Raw genomic sequence first — 13,780 nt, 5'->3', positions numbered from 1 at the left:
AAAAGCAAGGAACTGGCAGATGTTCAGTGTATCACCTTTTCTTTATGAAATTCCTTATCATCATTCCTTATCACAACAGATTACATAAAGCACTAATTCTATTTTTAAAACTCTGCTGTTATTAAAGGCATTCATTTACATAATCTTTCTATATTACTTGTTCATCTTTCCTTAATAATGACCCGTTTATCTTCTTGTTCCTCTACTTGCTCGTGTTCCTTACGATGTTTGAATTTTTTAATGTGAAAGTATTTAATAAAAAAACCTCTAAAAATTAAAGCATATTGTGAGACACGTGAGCTGAAGTTCACAGTAGACCAGAGTATGACATGATTCATAATCTGTACCCTTGTAATATCACTGATCAGTGCGTGCCAGAGGTTACTGCTGTGAGCAGCATGAGAAGTAGTACATTAGTAAGAAGTGTGGTGAACCTTTTTCTGTGGAGCTCGGTAACCTGATGTAGCCTAACACATCAACCTCAAGATACACATGTATTTCTTCTTAAAATTAAGTCTCCTCCAGGGTTGTCTTACTTTAATCATCTAAGAGTTCTTTTCCCATTTTTCCAATGATATTTTAATTTATTAAACTTTTTGCTTGCTTTTCTTACCTAATCAGTGGCATATGTTTCCTAGTGCTAAGAATGGCACTGTTTGCATCCAAAATCAGAGTAAGGCTTGCTACCATTGCAGAAATACGAAAACAAAGGCATTGGTTGAGTCAGGGAATTTGCTAATGGATACAAAGATGTTGACCATGGGAACTCTGCTTAGAATTTGATCTTGGCTGGGAAATAGCTGCATGTCTTTACCATCCGGTGACTGCACATTGCCTGTGGCAAATAAACTGGAAATCTCAGTCACATTCACATTGGATCTCAGCTTCTGGCTTTTTACTTTAATAAATGGTCATTCTTAAAGCTGTTGTGGGGTTAACAGCTTGAGTTCATAAAGTCATAGAAATGCAGAGGTAGGCTCCTTGCTGCTCCCAACGATCTCCTCATGCCTGAAACCTCTTATATCTCATTGACACTGTGGCTGATTCTGTGTCAGCTCCAGCCCTAGACCTCTCATGTTTTAGATTATACTGTACAGAAATACAGGGGCATAGTCAGAACTGGGTCAAAGCAATGACTACCCAGTAATGCATCTCAGACAATGCCCATTAGTGGGTAACTTAGGAAATTATAAAATAATATTGAAAGTATGTAGTACTGAAGTTAGGACTATCTGGCAATCAGTGGTTGAGGAATTTCCTGAACTGAAGGTTGGATTCTCTCTGTTGTGTTTAATAGCCACCCCTGACTTTGTCTGCTGTGCATTTTTCTAATCCTACTCCTACTCTACTTGATATTTGAAGATGATTGATTCCATGTCTTAGCTGTGTTTTGTGTTTCTTTTACTTGTTTTAAGCTTGCTGCCCGATAGCTTCATTATCTGCCCCCTGTGCTTGAGCGATGAGAAATAGTAAGGAACTGTCCCCTGTTCAGGTTCCCCTTGCCTTCTCTTCCACTTTTCCAGACCGAAGGGCCCTGGCCTGCTTGGATTAACCTCATACAGAAACATAAAGCTGTTATACGCTTCTGATTATCTCTGTTACCAAATCCTTTATCTTTTGTCTGTTCACTACACGCTTTAGACCTGCATGTAATGTTCACACTGTGGGAGTGGCAGAGTTTATACAGTGTTATATGATATTTTCTGATTTATCCTCTACAACTTTCTTAACATTCCCTACTTATTTATCCTTTAGCATCCTACATGCCTTTATAAGCAGAACTGAACATGGTGCTGACATTTTCAGAGAACAATGATCCAAATTTTCTTTCACCTAGACGTTGTGATTTATAGTCTGTCACTGGGTATTTGTAATTATATTTGGTTTTCCCAGAAGACTGGCACTGAATTTCACTTAACATTTTATTAACTAGTCACCCAGCTTTAGGTTAGACCATCCTGAATAGTTTAGTATTACCAGAAAATTTCCTTGCCTTTGTATTTACCTTCTTTTTCAAATCCTTTTTGGGATATATTTGACAATATAGTCACTCATGCTCAGTGCTGGGGACCCTACTCATAATTTGCTTTCCTTATGATATGGCTAGGTAACAACCATAGAAAATGCAAGAAAACAATGAATCAGATCCTTTTTATGCTGTTTGAATGATTTCTGCTTGACCCATTCTCTTTCTACTTAAAAGAAGGAATCTGGCTCTCCACAGTTGTTAACTTAGTGGTTTTAGAGCATACTTAAATTCATATATACAAACAAAAATAGGTTTGAAGATTTTCTTTATGCTTTTTATCTGGAATAAAAATGCTGAAGAAAGGAGCAGGCAAAAAGGAGATGCCTGCAGCATTTTTTTAATGAATGACATTGCAGCAATGCCACTACAGCATATCACACTTCATGGATTTGCAGCTATCTATTCATGTTAGACAGAGGGGAATCAGCCAAGTATAGAGAATTTGTTCTTCATTTCATGAGTCAGATGCAGATGAAATGCATGCAAATCACTCCAAATACCCTTTTCTAAAAAGTCCTTTTGATGTTCTTTTGTTAAGAATGAAAAAGTATATTATTATGACCACAATGTACTTACAGCAACACTGATATTTAAGGTACTATCTATTTTTTAAATGGATTTTAAAAAAGTTTTAATTGGGCAACCTCAGGCAAAATAAAGAAAGGCTGACTTGGTAAATTCCTTCACAACTCTTCACTACAAAGACAGAAAGGACAATCTTTCAAATTAATTTCTTAACCAAATTAAAGAAGGTAGTCTAGAATAGACTGGCTGGCAATAACTGAACTTCATTCTATGCAAGTAAAGGTAAGAAAACAGGATGAATGAGATTTGTTTTGTTTTAAAATGTAAAGCTTTCTGAAGCCAGTGATTCTATTAATGGAAACACAGCAAAGGGAGAGACGTCTATAATGAAAATCTTTTTGAATTTTCAAAATCCAGTGGAAGATAATGCAACTCAACAGCATTTTACGAGAGAATGGAAAAATGAAAAGTAATGTCAGTTTAAGAAAATCAAGTGTTATATTTTTAGAAAGAAACTTTGTAATAGGCTTGTATGACAAAGTTTTGGTAGCAGGTCAGGGAGCTACAGGGGTGGCTTCTATGAGAAGGTGCCAGAAGCTTCCCCCATGTCCAATGGAGCCAACACCAGACGGCTCCAAGACGGACCCACCACTGGCCAAGGCTGAGCCCATCAGTGACGGTGGTGGTGCCTGTGGGATAGCACATCAAAAAGGGGGGGGAGGGGAAATCTGCACCAGCAAGAGAGAGAAGAGAGACCATGTGAGCAGAGCGGCCCTGCAGCCCCCCAGGCCAGTGCTGCAGGAGGGGCAGGGGGGGCTCCAGGGGCCACAGCAGAGATCCCCCCCAGCCCGTGGTGAAGCCCACGGTGAGGCAGGCTGTGCCCCTCAGCCCATGGAGGCACACGGTGGGGCAGGTACCCACCTGCAGCACGTGGAGGATCCCATGGTAGAGCAAGAGGATGTGCCCAAAGGAGGCTGTGACTCTGCATTGGAGCAGGTTTGCTGGCAGGAGTTTTGACCCCATGGGGACACACCCTGGAGCAGTCCTGAAGGACTGCAGCCCGTGGAAAGGACCAACACTGGAGCAGTGTGTGAAGAACTGCAGCCCATGGGAAGGAGAAGTTGGAGAAGAACCACCCTGGAGAAGTCTGTGGAGAACTGTCTCCTGTGGGAGGGACCTCACAGGAGCAAAGGAAGAGTGTGAGGAAGAAGAAGCAGCAGAGACAGTGTGTGATGAACTGACCACAGCCCCCATTCCCTTCCTCCTGCACCACATGGAGGGAGGAGGTAGAAAAATTGGGAATCATGTTAAGCCTGGGAAAAAGGGAGGGGTGATGGCGGAGGGTTTTTTTCTGATTGAAATAGTAATAAATTAAACTAATTTTCCTCAAGTTGAACCTGTTTTGCCCATGACAGTAATTGCCGAGTGATCTCCCTGTCCTTATCTCGACCTCTGAGCTTTGTTATGTTTTCTGTCCCCTGTCCAGCTGAGGAGGGGAGTGACAGAGCATCTTTGGTGAGCACCTGGTGTCCAGCCAGGGTCAGCCCACCACACTCTTCTGAAGAAGTTGAACAGAGATGAAGCAAATTGCTTTTGCCTGTAGTTGTGAAACTTACATTGCATGGATCTGACCAAGAGGAAGTATTTTGCTCCTTCTTTTCATGAGTTTATCACTATTCCTCTAAGACAGAGCTGTTAAAGTGGGTGCCCTTTAGTGTGTCCTAATTTTTAAAGGTGTTGAGATCTTGCAACTCCGTGAGGGTTACAGATGCTGTTTGCCACATGAGTCTTTATACCCAGTCAGTGCAACACAACCTCTCATATGCTGTGCCTTTTCGAATCTTTTACCTGTGTCTATATATAGCATTTTTCTGAAAAGGTGTGGAGATGACTGGTCCAACTGGTCTGGAGAAGGCTGGAGAGTTTTTCTTGTTCTGGAACTGCAGCTAAGTAAGTCAGGTAAGAAGATCAGCTATTCTTCACTGTAACATGTGTTGAACACCACAAATTGCTGTACAGGGGAAATGCCAATTTCCAAAGGAGTATTAAGTTTGTAGGGTGCATTTTTCGACACCCACTTCAAATACCACTGTTTCTTTTACAGGATGTCTCCCAATGTCATACTTAATAAGGAATGTACAAGATGGGCCTCCAAAATGGAGGTAAACAAACAATGCTGGCCTTATGTTCACATTCCTTACAGCTGAGCACTTGTTCGTTAACAGCAAAATTTCAAAAAGTATCTGTATTGTTTGGGAACTGAACTCCTTTCACAAACAGATGCATGAACAGAGGAATGAAGGAGGCTGACTCTCACTAGAGTCAAACTTCTAGACTTAGCATCTAATGTTGTGGATACAGATGTGTGTGCAGCACAAAGGTGCTGGCCACACAGCCTGTGGTGCTGGTAACCTGGACAGGGCATAGGCCAGAGATCTGGGCATAACTTAAAGGAAGCATCTCCTTTAAGTTAACAAGTATATTAAGTGTTCACCATTTCTTTGCTCTGTCACTTCGCGGTTTTCCAGTTCTGGATTTGCATGTGGTATTGCCTTCACTTGTCTCAGCTGCTCCTTATCCAGACTCAGCCGGTGTTTTCCTTTCTGTATTTGCCCATGGCCACTTTCCACAACCTTCCTTATCTCTTAGGTGGCAAACACTACTCTCACTAATGGCAGGGGGTTCAGCCAGTGGCTGCTCCTGTTTGCTGTTGCCCATGGCAACAACAGTATATCTGGGGTGTAACAGAGCATTAATCTGTCTGCTCAATGAAGCTCTGGTAAAACTCAGCTGAATCTGTCCCAGGCTTGGGTATTGCCTTTAAGAAAGATGTAATTGGAGACAGTCTGGAGAAGACACTGAAAATGATCAGATAGGACCAGCAAGGGAAGATCAGAGGATCTTGTGTTCTTTGGCCTAAGGAGGCTGGATGGGCCACACGATAACAGCCTGCAGCTGAGTAAAAGGCTGACATAAACTCAAACACTTGGCTACCTGGGCAAAGTGGGGAGGATAAAAAGTAATGAGCTTAAATCAGAGCAAGAGAGATTTCAGCTAGATATTGGGCAAGATGTTCTGATGGGAAGTGAGGGACTGGGAGAGGGACTGCCAAAAGAGACAGGAGTAGTCTTGGACAGGCGTTTGTCGCAGTAATTATAAAGGATGAGACAGCTTCTCAAGGTCCCTCCCAATCCTGCTTTCTTTGACTGTGTAACTCTACTGGTTTTGTTTTTCTCCTTTTCCTACTTTCTTTTGGAATAGTAACCTGCATTCTAATGCCTTAAAGCTTTGAGAGATTTAATTTTTTACCAGTGTGTGTGTATTTTTGGGGCTCCACAGGAAAGTTATTTTCCTATGATCACTGCACGGTGACCAACCTTTAAATAAGGGACACACCTGCTCTCAGTGAGCCTTTCTTGCTAGAAACCAGGATGGGTTATACTGTAATACATAACCAGGAAAAAACATGTATGGCCTGCAGTTAAAGCTTCATATTAAGCAGAGAGGAGGATGTTGGCTTGCAGCCATCTGGGTGAAACAGAGACAGGAACGACACCTGGTGTTCAGAATTTCTTACAGAATTTCTTGGCAGGGACAGGGGCCAGCAGCCTGGGTAGGGAAGATGGGTACTAAGTCAGAGAATAGGAGAATGACGAAGAGCAAATGATGGTTTAGGAACGCAGCTGGGACAAACGTAGTGGAAGAAACAGAGAAGAGGATGTTAAGCCTGAGTGACAGAAAGCAGGCAAATCTGTGTGTCCAAGTCCATGGCCCTGCCTGGTGCTGTACAGTTCCAGCTCAGATAAAGGTGAGTTTCAGCTGATACCCATGAGTTGTTGGGCACCTCTCTCAGCAGAATAGTAGCTTGGATCCCAGAACTGCAGCCATCGTGGTGTGATGATGCTCCTGGGCTACTAAGTCCTGCATTGATGCAGCTAGATCTGGAGCTAGTTCATATAGCACTTGTGTGGGGATGACTGTACCAGTTTGGACTGTATGTGCCCTGAATTGCACTATTCCTTCACAGCCACAAAATATATGTGAAAGGCAAAGCATCTTCTTTATTCCCTGGTTATATACTTCATCATATTCTGCAGAAAGCAAAGCATCCTAATATTGGATCAGTTGCACAGTTAGCTCAGTGGCAGAGGTTTGTGCAATGACTAAGAGTTTCCAGAAGTACTGCTGGGCTCTGGGGATTATCAGCAGGATACTGCTCACCTCGTAAGTGCTTTATGAGTTTACTAGTATTTGTGAAGTGGCTGGATACAGTTGCAAGGAGCCTCATAGAAAAGCCCATAATAATTCCCTTGAAGGAAGGGTTTTACAGTTTGCAGAAACCCGCCCTGAGGTCTGCAACCTAAGCTTTTGACAGTGAGTAGAAAAAATAGCAATTTATTGCATCTCACCCTTTCTATATGTTGACTCAGTCATGCGATCTGCAGAACCAAGGCGGATGTAAGTAAAGGCTGTCTCAGACTATGCATGCAAGCTAACCTTAATTCTGGCATCTTCTGTCATTCAAAAGTTTGCAGCCTGAATAATACAGAGAAAGGGCTAATAAAGCAGCAATGAAGAAAAACAGACTGCTGGGAGGAAAAAAAATGCTTTACATTTTTGGCCTATGCTGCAGACCAGGAAAACCTAGCGGTCTATGGGTTGCTGCTGCTGAGGAAGCAGCAGCATGTAGCAAGACCTATCCTAGGTCAAAGCTGGCTGCTCCAGCAGTAGCAGCACCATCAGCCCATTTCCTTGGCAACAGGAGAGCTGCGAGCCTGGCTGCCTGCGGTCCTGCCTGGCAGCTCCCTCCTGCTTCCCATGGCAGGCACATCAAAGATCCCACCAGCCTCTTGTCCCGTGTGGGCAAATGGAGGAACACTGCATTTTAACTTTTACAGCTCCTCCTAACATTTTTGGCCACTGAGAAATAGCCAAAGCCCAGTCACATGGAAGTATCAGGGCACGGTCATGTTTGAAATGTGTTGAGGCTGTGGAGAATGAACTCCTTCACTTTCATTGCACCCAAGCTGCAGAAACACCAGTATAACTACCTACAGCTGCTACCATGGCTGCACAGGGGCTATCTGTGCAGCTGCTTGTGCAGCCTTCCCCACCACCCCCGCCAATTAATCAGAGGATTTGCATGTTCAGGCTTGTTTGACCCCTGGTGAAAGTCTTACAGAAGATCCAGGGTATGTGGGAATGTGGAGAGAGAATACTTAAGAGAGAAAGGAGAAACAGCAGAGCAAGGGAAATTCTCAGAGCAAAGAGATAAGGCTAAATGAAATAATAGAGGTTAAGCATGAAAGGGAGCAAGGGAACAGAGAAAGAAAAACACAGCTACAGAGTTATGAAGTGAAAATTAACCTCATAAATAGACATATTTAGCAGCCTCCTCTGAATCAGTTAACTCATTAACTCAGCCAGAAGAACAACTCAGGTCTTCTTTCTGCCATACAGCTTGAACTATAATGTCTCTGCAACTTGGATGCAGGGCACAGTGGACCTCAGAACCTGCTCTGTGGATTGCCCCTGACACACCTGGTCATACAGAGAGCAAGGTGTAGTGAGGATAATGGGGTTTCAATGCATTATTTTACATCACATAAAAGACGTAAAAGCTATTTATGTTTCCTCAGCCTTGGGGTGCCTTTATAGGATAATAATAATAAAAAAATAAATCTGGATTAAGTGGCTATAAACTTACTTTATTCGGCTCGTTTTTCAATCTGTAATAAGATTCCTCATGAATGGGTGGAAATAATTTAGGCAGAGCCTACCAGGTCTATTTGAGGTAGCTAATCTACTGTTGCAGTTGCAATCTACTTTTAAGGAAACAATAATCAATTTAGATTAAAAATAGAAGTGAGTTTAGATTTCTGTGTATTTGATGGTACTTCTTATGTAAAATAGCAGAACAGCTTTTCCTTTACAGGCACTGTAGTTTGCTACGTGAGTTCTACTCCCACTAATCCATTTGAAGTGAAAATACAACACAAGTTACTGCCTGTGTTCATTTCATTTAAGTAAATGCAACAGTCCAATATTATTTAATATGACTCTGTAGCTAATGAGGAAAAGTAATATAAATGGTGTATTACAAGGACCACTGTGTTACACTCTATTGGATTGAATGTTTAATCTTTACTTTTTCAACACATTGTTTCAAAAGGTATCTAAAGGTTTCCACACTGAGGAATAGTCAAGGTAGTTCAGAGGGGAATCCACATAACAAAAACATGCCTTTAGCAATTGTAAAATTATTAGCATAATGAATTTCCTGTTATGCTTTGCTCAGAGAATTAGCTACACATGAAATACCAGAATGATTTACAAAATTTGGACACTATGCATTGTAGTGTAACAAACTTTTTGCAGTCTTTCAAATAAGTCATAAAATAATAAGCTGTGAATGTTGAGTTTTGTGGCAGAGGTCATGTGTACCATGGTGAAGTCAGACTTACATGAGAACTCACTGTCACTGCAAACATTTGCTGGCTACCTTTGAAGTTCTTCATGTGGTGGGGGAATTTAAACCTTTGAAAAACTGAAATAGACATTCTGGCTTCCTTACTGATAAGTTCCTTACTTACCCTGGTCCATGTTTGATTTTTTTACAAACTCCAGAGGGTAGCATGTTCCTACCAACCTGGAACTCCATCCTTTTCTCTTCAACTGCTAACTATCTGCCTTTTACTCCATGATCAGTCAAGACTGTTGTGCATAAACCAAAACCTGCCCTTAACGACCACTGCCGTGTCTTCATTCTCCTTCAAAAACATGTGCTGATGCCCTTATTTGTGCTCTGACTTATCTAAGCTCCTGTGATATTGGCATTATTTCATTCACATTCTCCGATTACCCCATTTGGCATGGCTCTAAGTATATGACATCTCTTTCTGTATGACATTGTCTTTGTCAGCCTGCCATCTTTTATCCACTGCCTCTCCAGATATGTTTGATTATTCTCTGTGACTGCCAATTTTTATTATTGTGATGATTACTGATTTGTTTTGGAGTGGCACAAACACGAAAATTTGCACAAACCAAAGAGAAAGTCTCCCTTCTCAAGAGTTTGTAGTATTTTCCCTTCACTATTCACTCCCTGAAAAACAGAGAAAATCAGACTTAACACTCTTAGTCTTCTATTGTATCAATATTTTTTCCTGTAAAAGGAAATCCTCATATTTGTTAATTGACAAATAACATTATTTAATGAAGATCCACAAAGGTCTTGGATAACAGACTAATTTCTATGTTGCTTACAGTCGGTTCCAAAATATTATTAGTCTGTAGTTCCATTACATTAACGCTATTACAGCATAAGGGCTGTAGAGTTTCTATAATTGACTGCATACCAATTCTGCTAACTGATCTTCCCCAGGCACTATAAGAATGGGCATAAATACCCTGTCCCTTTTCCATATTCTCTTGGGATAAGCTAGAGAATGCTCTTGGGAAATGGGAATGAGGAGAGGCGTCCCCCCTGTTTTCGTGAGGACACAGCTAGGTCTTTTTAAGAAATGCACAAGGGAGCATAAAACTGCCTCTGAATACCTGCCTGTGACCACCTCTGGCATGCACATTCTCTTTAAATCTGAAACAAATAGCAGGTCTATGTTTTTGTATTTGTGTGAGCCTGAAGAAAAGAAACAGATGGAAGATGTGACAGGAGACAGAAAATGGAAACTTTCAGGCATTCTTCTTCGTTGCTTTAATTAAGACTTTATTCTTTCTACTTTCAGACTGAGGCACCTGTATTTTGAAATAAACTTTCATTTCAGTATGAGCTGACAACGTAGTTTCAGATAGATGAAAAGGGTTGAACAGAGGAATTCTGTACAGGTTTGGGCTTTTTTGGAGGGTAGGCTTGGCCATGTCAAGAGGCATAGGTGTAGGGATAAGGTGTGTGTACATGCTTTGCACCAGTATGTAGATTGTATTTTGATTCCATTCCTATAGACTTCTACTTTTCTTGCAATTCTTATTATTTATTTTATCTCATTGGAACGTTTCTGGGATATTTCGTATAATATTTTGCTTCAGGGGTCATATTCTCTCCTTCAAAACTCCTACTTTCTACAGTACTGTAGAGGGAGAAATCCTCTTTAGCCAGAGTAACTTTGGTGTTTGCCTGTTTCCAAGGGCCCTTGAGGCATCAGTATCATTATTTAAGAATTCATTGAATGAAAACATCATGGTCTTCTAGGCTCATAACGGCCTCCCTTAATTTACCACCAACTCCAGGAAACCCTGACCAGACTGCGGTGACATTTATGTCCCGTGCGTTGGTTGCCATCTAGTGGTGCAGGGGCTTGTGCGGCTCCAGCGGTGCCAGGGCGGTGGGCAGCCCCCAGTGCTACGGCCCCTGCAGTCCGCAGCCGCGGGGCAGGAATACCCGCGAGGAACTGAAACGAATACAGTGCGACGGGTTGCGAGTAACAGTGGAAGAAGATTAAAGGGACAACTAGGAATAACGCTTGCTTGGCCTGACTGTTCTTTATTCAGCTCTTAAAAATATTCGAGTCTCTGCAGGAATATTGATTCACCACAATGGTTTGCGGAAACCATTACACAGCCAATTTTCTCTTCTCTGTGTTCTTTTCAGTGCACATGCAATATTGATCTTTTTTACTAATCTGCAAAATGTAATAGTTCACAGAAACTGGAATGAATCAGCGACATTGCATGGGTTTATTTGTAACAAGCAAACCTGTACAATTGATTTGCACAGCTGCACAAGGCAGATTGTTCTGCCATTAACCTTCTGCGCTATCTATTGAGATTGGGTATCAGGGCAAACCAGAGTATGGCGTCTTTGGGACTGCTAGTCTTTGCTACCTTGATCCTTTTCTCCTATAAACGAGCGAAACGGCATCTGCAGAAAGTGAGTGCAGCCCTAACTGCTCCTCAGCCGCTCAGATCTGTACTAGCCAAGAGCGATTGCCCACTTGTAAAGAAGAATTGCCTGATGTTGGCAAAGGCTACCGAACTTATGGGGCACAGACTCCATGCCATGCAGAGCTTTCTAACTAGCAAACAGAGCAGAGATTTCTGGCCTCTCTTGGAGCTCTGCTCTGACCTGTCTTCCTTCCCTGATCCTTACTTCAGGTCTAAGCTCTTGTTCCTGGTTCCTGGTCTTGTTTCTCGCCCCTGTTGTCCCATTCACTGTTATGGACTAGGCTGCTCAACCTTGCTCAGATCTTGGCCCAGGTAATAAAATATTCTATGTTGGATCCTGGACTGGTGGCTTTTGACTGTTTCTGGCCTCAGTCCACCCTGAACATGCTGTTTCTTTTCTCTACCTGTTTGTTCATTGATGTAATGATGTAAGCAGGTTTTTCTGCTGCAGAGGAAGCACAAAGGGTGACAAATGATGGCATCATTACACAGCTATTGTGACACAGGCCATAAGTCTTTCCCTAGTGCTTCTCTGAGCTTTTGTCCTTTGATATTGAACTATCCTCTCTTTCTGCCTTCTGTATATAATGAAGGATGGGGATTGTCTTCTCTACTAGCCATTTATTGTGTATTTCTATGAAGTAATTTACAAAATCTTAAAATAGATTGGGAATTCTATGTCATTTTCTAAGATTTCTGAAAGATAATTACAACAAAAACTAGTATGCATCTAAACTTCAATGAGAAATGCATGATTTTACTTTGAGCATTTTAACCTGCTTTATTTTGACTAGACCACTTATAAAGGATGAGTTTACAGCACACGGAAATTTAGTTCTTGAGCAAGGCTTTGTATTCATGAGAGAAGTCTTTCAATGACAGATTAAAATAGAATAGAACAGGACAGAATAGAGTGGAACACAACAGAAGAGACTGTTTCAGTTGGAAGGGACTTACACCTATCATCTAGTCCAACTGCCTGACCACTTAAGGGCTAATCAAAAGTTAAAGCATGTTATTATTTTCCAAATGTCCCTTAAACACTGACAGCCCTGGGGCACCCACCACCTCTCCAGGAAGCCTGTTTCAGCCTTTAACCGCCCTCTCGGCAAAGAAATGCGCCCTCACATCCAGCCTAAACTTGCCCTGGTGCAGCTTTGAGCTGTTCCCACGTGTCCTGCCACTGGATGCCAGTTATTTAGCGTCTTCCTGTTACAGACTGGCCTTTGTGGGGTTATTTTGTCTCTTAGGATAAAACAACCTTGCTTGCCAAAGGGGGGAGGTGGGGCTTCTTCCCCAGAAGAAAAAAAGACACAATACAAATACACCCTCTTCATCTATTGCTTTGTAACTTTTGAGCCTGTCGAGTCATTTGGTGACATGACGAAAAGAGCAGAGATCTCAATGGCAGTCAGTTCCCGTAAGCCGTGAAGCAAAGTGGTCAGATGAGGAGGTAAGGCTGTGCTAGTGCATCACCTGGTGATGAGCGTTTCCCAGAAGGGACAAGGAGAGGCAAGGGGAGTGAGTGTTCAGCCTCTCTGGCTGGCAGTTTGCTCTGGCCAAACTGCATTTGGTGCGTCAAATATTCGACCAGACGCAGACGCAGCTGCTGCTGAGGCACAGATCGGATGTGGTAAAACAGTTCCCAAATGAGCCGCCTTTTGCTAAAGGCCCTGAAAAGACGGGAGAACGGGATGCACTGTGGGGGCTGGTGTGAGGGAGATGGGGGAAACGAAGCCGCGGGTCGTACGGGAGCTGGGAGAGAGCAGGGGACGCTCCGCGTAGGAACGGAGCAGCCTGCGCTGCGGTGCTGTTTCTCCCCGAACACTGCGTGTGTCTCCTCTCCTCTGGCAGGGCCGGGGGGGTGGTGGGGGTGGGTGGGTGTTTTGGGTGTGGGATTTCTGAGCTGTGGTGATTGTTTTCATTTTCCTCCAGATAGCAGAACGTAGATGTATCTAATTGAAGGCTTTAAGAATTCTCCTCCTGCAAGGATGCAATAACACGAAAGGGTAGGTATATGAAGTGTTATTTGTTTTGTGGAATTCCATAACCTCGGCAAAGGCGTCAACTACCTGGCCTTCCAAAAGATGCAAAATTCAGAGAAGCTCAATTCTTTTTACTTGACGAGTTGATGAGTCCATGTGGGCAACCGAGGATTTTTTGCTCTGTGGTATCTTAATGTTTAATGGACCAGTAGGAAACCTGTTCTTCAGAAAGCCATGCCAACGTGGTCATACGACTGAGGACTCCCTTAGTGGTCCCCGGCTGCTGTTCCTCAGGTGCTGTCGCGTTCCATCGCACTGCATGTAGAAGTTCTCCGGAAAG

General features: G+C 42.6%; 1 long non-coding RNA gene across 1 annotated transcript in view; it reads left to right on the top strand.

The window, feature by feature from the left end:
* The window catches only part of LOC308056235, a 31,480-nt gene that overhangs the window by 15,071 nt on the left and 2,629 nt on the right, over nt 1–13,780 (top strand). The window contains exon 1 of the long non-coding RNA XR_013924746.1: nt 1–13,780. This exon is cut by the window's left edge and continues 15,071 nt beyond it. This is a non-coding gene — a long non-coding RNA (uncharacterized lncRNA).

This window comes from Falco punctatus (assembly GCF_963210335.1).
Source record: "Falco punctatus genome assembly, chromosome: Z".
NCBI lineage: Eukaryota > Metazoa > Chordata > Aves > Falconiformes > Falconidae > Falco > Falco punctatus.
Note: the sequence above shows the minus strand (reverse complement) of the source record. Positions and strands in the feature narration are given on the sequence as shown.